The 6,350-nt window shown below is 33.9% G+C and overlaps 1 long non-coding RNA gene across 2 annotated transcripts; it reads left to right on the forward strand.

The window, feature by feature from the left end:
* The first annotated feature begins 547 nt into the window (after window positions 1-547).
* LOC147076226 (uncharacterized) lies at window positions 548-5,967 on the forward strand. Of its 2 annotated transcripts, XR_015069883.1 has the most exons (4): window positions 548-766; window positions 1,866-1,997; window positions 4,119-4,827; window positions 4,913-5,967. It is a non-coding gene; the product is annotated as an uncharacterized LOC147076226 (long non-coding RNA). The 2 variants fall into 2 exon arrangements; XR_015069882.1 differs by having other exon boundaries at window positions 566-766; window positions 4,119-5,760.
* The last annotated feature ends 383 nt before the right edge of the window (window positions 5,968-6,350 follow it).

Raw genomic sequence — 6,350 nt, forward strand, 5'->3', positions numbered from 1 at the left:
GTAGGCAGTTTTTATAATAAATATCCTCTGAAAAACTAACCTCGACAGCGTGGCAGGGATCATTAACATACTCTTGTTTGATGCGAGTATTTAATTCTGGGTTATTTCCCTGTAAGGACACATTGAACCGATGTTTCTCATTTGCATCGGGTTGGAAGTCACTTGCTTCACGTTTTACGTCCATTTTACGCTTTGTAAAATGTTATTTCTCTAAGATTATCGAGTCACACCAATGAACAACTAGGTACCTACTGTAAAACATGAACCAATATGGCAGCCGTGATTATAGAAAGTGACGCGCTGGGCGGGTATGACCAGTAAATAAAAAGAGAGACATGACCAACGACAAGAAAAAGTAATAAATTGTAGAATAACACTTCACGCGAAAAAGGAATTGCAAACCATATCCCAATGACTTCAAAGTCAACATGAATAAGAAGAAATTTATTGGTAAGTAAGACTCCTTTCATTAGTTTATATGGCCTAGTTGAATATTTATTCATTGGTATTTCTTTTATAATTACTGGCAATACAATGCAATATTTACATAAGACCAAACGTCTATTGTCACGACTGCCAATAATTTACATTGTCCATTTGTTTCAAACACGTAGCAATGGAAGTGAAACGCGAAGCAGATGAAACTGAATCATATTCAGAAGGGCAGCAATGGTTTGACGTGCCAATACTACATCCAAACAGCTCAGGCGACGGCATTTGTAATATAAAACAAGAGAATGTCGACGGTGACATGTGCTCATTTGAGGTTAGTTTTAGTGAAATGTAATTTTCTGATCGTTTGAAATTTGTTTTCCCATTCAGACGACTTAAATACGGTTAGCTATGCAACAAAGGGAGCATTATCGAACTATTATTGATATATATAGGTACTTCTATAATATATATTTATGGTACGCATAAAATGGTATGATTTATTTTGTACTAACGTAGATACATTATACCATATTACCTATGATGTAGTTGTAGGTAGGTAACGATTTTGTTCAGAATATCGTCAACAGCATTCAGACCTACAAACTTATCTGAATAATGGGATGGGAGAGCCATTGTCGAAAACAACCCAATCAAAACTCGTAACTGGACAAAATCTGACATTCGAATGAAATTTTCAAAAAGGCGTCCTATTATTGTTCGTAGTTCCTTTTTTGGCCATTCTATAGATAAGTTTGTACGTCTGTAAAGTTGTCGCAGTGACAATGCAGATGTTTTGTCTATGGCCGAGATATGAATATAGTTTAGTCAATTGTCTATTGTCGCGTCTGTCAATCTACTTACCGAGTCTTGTGACATTTTTGCGTCAATAAAACGTCGTAAAATGGACATAAAACGTGAACTTGATGCTTTTGAAGATGGGCAGCAATGGTTAGATGATGTGCCAATAATCCATCCAAACAATCCGCTTACAAACATTTGTATAAAGCAGGAGAATGCTTTCGATGTCTACAGCAATATTGAGGTTAGGTTTTCTAAACTTATTAACCATTGTAAACAAATGTTTTTTCTAAGTTGAAGTGGTTTCCTAATGATGCAAATAAAACAGTTGCGTGACATATTGGACTTCACTAACTGAAACATGCAATAACACTTATACACCGCTGTGTTGACCCTTAAGTAATAACGATTGTTTGACAAAGTACCTACCTATAGGTTCTGCGTCTCTAGGGCTGCAGGCTAACTACTCTCATTCATATAAAGACAGCTGTTGGACGTTTATTAATTATAGCGAGACTGTCGAACAGTGAAAATAGGTCACATGCAGAACCGCCCATGTTTTTGCGCTCAACGCATAATAACAATATAGGCGTAAACACATATCATAAAATACCTTCTGTCCTGTTTTTCAGAGCTCTGTAACCAGCCTTGCCAATGTTAAACCAGAGATTGATCCTCTCCGAGTTGATTTGAAAGAAGAATTTGTTGAAGACAGTGATCCGCAACCTGGCTGCTCATATTCAAAATGCGAGCCAATAAATCAGGTGCTTACATTCTTAAACAATATTGTGTAATATACATATATCATGCTTGTAAATGATCATGTCTTTTTGGTTCCGTTATTATTATACCATTGAATTCAAAGTGTATTTTTAAGAATATGTTTTATATAAATTTATCGTAACGAACAAAACGCTACATAATATATCAATGTTTAGATTTTAGCTTCTTCGGTGCTTGGTTTTTGGATAGGTACTAGATTTGCGAAAAGGACTCCCTGTTATTTAGTATATTTGGTATTTTATTATTGACATTCATTAACTGTGTCTCATAAATGTGTTACATATTATTAATCCCGGTACTGTGCGCATCTACAGCGATGTTTTGTTCTGCACATTTATTATTTTGGAGCAGTGTTTCATGTCAGTTAAAAGTTAGGAAGGCATGTTCGATGTGTGAGGAGTAGCGAATTACGAAATAAAATGTGGTCTTATGTTCAATACGAAGGTACCGAAACATTTGATATGATCGTGCAAGTAAAATTATTGTAAAATTCCCGGGATTTTCACATCACTACTTAGGTAGGTACTTACTTACGTGTGAAACAGGATTCAAGCCAAGTGTTTTTCTAGATAAGTATTATAATAACTAGTTTCTATACACCGGGTAGCAGTGTCACCAATCAAAATTCTTGTAGTTGGGCTCGATGCTTTCAATATGTAATGCGCAAACAGGAAAAAGAGTGTGTTTGCTGTGCTGTTGCCGTGCGTTACAGACAGATAAATCAAATGATATACAATATAATGTATTTGAAAATGTCTGTCAGTATTATCCATGCTCTTAGAGCAGTGATACTCAACCTGCGGCCCGCCAACCTTTTTTGTTCGGCCCTCAACACATTTATTATCAGGAACATGATTTACAAAATCTGGCATTCTATATTTCGTATATCTTGAGATTAATTTCGACTTTGACGTACAGAAATGGAATCCCGAAGAGGATGGTCGTTGTCGCGTCAACGTCAGATCTGGTATAAGAGTGTTGCTACTGTTGCCGTGCGTTACAGACAGATAAATCAAGGCAAATCTAATATAATGTATTTGAAAATGTCTGTAATTAGTTATCAATGCTCTCAAAGTGTTATGAGTTATATTGTGGAGTGTATTTACAAACTAAATTAAGCACATGTAATGGTACGTGGGGTGGCGAAAATTCGATTTACCTACATATTTTAACTAAGGATTGTAATAATATATTTCGTACTAACGAAATGACTATGCTATCACAGATTTTTGTCATTAGGTTCATTTCTTTATTGACTAACTTTATGGTAGGTAGGCTTAGTTTTTGCAACAAAAGTATTTATTGGTCGAAAACAATCGATTTTTTTGGACATATCTATTGAGGTGTTACTTTTTAATAGACGGCAAAGATCTGTTGATCCACTAACACACTTTATTACACACACAATTCTTCGGTACACCATATTATATCTTCATAAGAAGACACTTATTTTATGCTTTTATTTTCTTTTGATGTTCACATTCACATTGATGTTATTAGGAATTCACTGTTTTATTAATTGGCTGAACTGTGGATTCGGGGAATGTGAATACAAGATATATTTTCTATCCTTTTCGCACGAGGTATAATAGGGTAACTTCCGCAAACGTTAAAATGTATGTAATAATTTCACCTTCCGTAAACTGTAGTCTTATTTCAATGAAAATAATTACGTATGACTGACAATGGTTAATGTCAGATGTTAATAGCCTACCTCTACCCTTCGCCACTGGGCCCCGATTACTATTGTTTGATAAAAATAGATGGGAGACTGGTGTTGCATTATGAATCCCCATACGGTCAAGTGAATACATTTAGCCAGATTCCGTACTATCTTAACGCATCCCTTAGAAATCTGCATCAATAATATATGTACTGTTGGAAACATAAGCAATCGTCTGAAATTATATATTTTGGATTCATGCGTATTCACTTCAAATAAACAAACTGATATAACTTTTCAGTACACCCATTCTGTCTCTAAATTCCAGCCTCTGTATTTAAATATTCTTACATATCTTTAAGGTATGAGATTTTATTAATATTATTCTCTGATATACCTATATATGTTGTTTAATGCAATATGCTCCACGTTCTTTTAGTTGATTCCTGCAACTACTGCCATGACTTGTTCCGCTAGTCTCGGATTGCCAGAGAGGATCTTAGAAGTACAGGAGCCATACGATGAAATACAGATTGACTATCAAGATATTAAAAAAGAATTGGAAGTATATGAAACGATCACGAATAAAGGCAGTCGAACTGCTGAACGTAAGCACACACAATCTGACGTCACAGACCCCAAATTATTAGTGGCCGTAATGAAGTTTGAAAAAAAATCGTTCAATAACAAAAATTTTGCGTGCAGTTTTTGTTTTGAAATTTTTGCATCGTTATCTCTATTGAAGCTTCACAAAGCGTGTCATAAAAAATCAATAGCGGATAAAACAAAAATTTACAAAATCATTCAATCTAATTTCAAAAATCTAAACATAAATAATCATTTACGTAAAAAGCCATTTAAATGTGACCAATGTGTTTACTCTTGTCTACACTCTTATGATATAAAAAAACACAAAATGACTCATTCTGATGAAAAACCATTTAAATGTGACCAATGTGGTTACTCTTGTATTCGATCTAGTTATATGAAAATACACAAAATGACACATTCTGGTAAAAAACCATTTACATGTGGCCAATGTAATTACTCTTGTATAACATCTAGTAAGATAAAGGTACACAAAATGACACATTCTGGTGAAAAGCCATTTACCTGTGACCAATGTGAATACTCTTGTATACAAGCTCGTACGATGAAAATACACAAAATGACTCATTCTGGTGAAAAACCATTTAAATGTAACCAATGTAATTACTCTTGTATACTAGGTAGTACGATGAAAATACACAAAATGACTCATTCTGGTGAAAGGCAATTTCAATGTGACCAGTGCAATTACTCTTGTATACAATCTAGTAATATGAAATTACACAAAATGAAACATTCTGGTGAAAAGCCATTTAACTGTGACCAATGTGAATACTCTTGTATTCGATCTGGTGATATGAAATTACACAAAATGTCTCATTCTGGTGAAAAACCATTAAAATGTGACCAGTGTAATTACTCTTGTATAAGATCTGGTGATATGAAAAAACACAAAATGACCCATTCTGGTGAAAAGCCATTTAATTGTGACCATTGTGTCTACTGTTGTACAACATCCGGTGCGATGAAAATACACAAAATGACTCATTCTGGTGATAAGCCATTTAAATGTGATAAATGTAATTACTTATGTGTACGATCTCGTGATATGAAAATACACAAAATCACTCATTCTGGTGAAAAACCATTAAAATGTGACCAGTGTAATTACTCTTGTATAAGATCTGATGATATGAAAAAACACAAAATGACCCATTCTGGTGAAAAGCCATTTAATTGTGACCATTGTGTCTACTGTTGTACAACATCCGGTGCGATGAAAATACACAAAATGACGCATTCTGGTGATAAGCCATTTAAATGTGATAAATGTAATTACTTATGTGTACGATCTCGTGATATGAAAATACACAAAATGACTCATTCAGGAGAAAAACCATTTGAATAGAATCAATGTGATTACTCCTCTATTATATCCAGCAAGATGAAAACGCAAAAATGACCTATTCTGGTAAAAAGCCATTTAATTGTGACCATTGTGAATACTCTTGTAGAATATCTAGTAACTTGAAATTACACAAAATGACCCATTCTGGTTAAAATCCATTTAATTTGTGATTACTCTTATATATATTCTAGCAGTTTAAAAAGACACAAGATGTCCCATTTTGGTGAAAAGCCATTTTAATTTGAACAATGAAATACTCATGTGCACAATCTGATACACTTAGATCGCTTAAAATGACTCATTCTGTTGAAAAACAAAAATAACAATTTAATCTATGGGATGACTAGTGTGTACAATTCCTGAAATTTTGCATTCTGGCGAAATTACTTTTTAGGTTGTCCAATGTAATTACTACGAAACAATATTTTTATTTTTAATAATAGCTTATCCTTCTGTACAGAATACGGTGGCTTGAAATTACGTAATTAAAAATTGCACATTCTGGTGGAAAAGCATTTTATTTTAATTTCTCATCCATATCATCATGATACTTGAAACAACAAAACAAAAGAACATTGTTGAACATAACGCCATCCTAAAAATATCGTACGATGCCATGCTTTAGATTCTGTCTATATTTTAGAAATTTGGCATTTTGCAGCCTCTTTAAAGGTAATTGATCATTTCAAATGGTTAGCTATGCTTCTTAATGCT

The sequence above is a fragment of the Rhyacophila brunnea genome, unplaced genomic scaffold (assembly GCF_057557595.1).
Source record: "Rhyacophila brunnea isolate RB1 unplaced genomic scaffold, BYU_Rbru_1.0 scaffold_13, whole genome shotgun sequence".
NCBI lineage: Eukaryota > Metazoa > Arthropoda > Insecta > Trichoptera > Rhyacophilidae > Rhyacophila > Rhyacophila brunnea.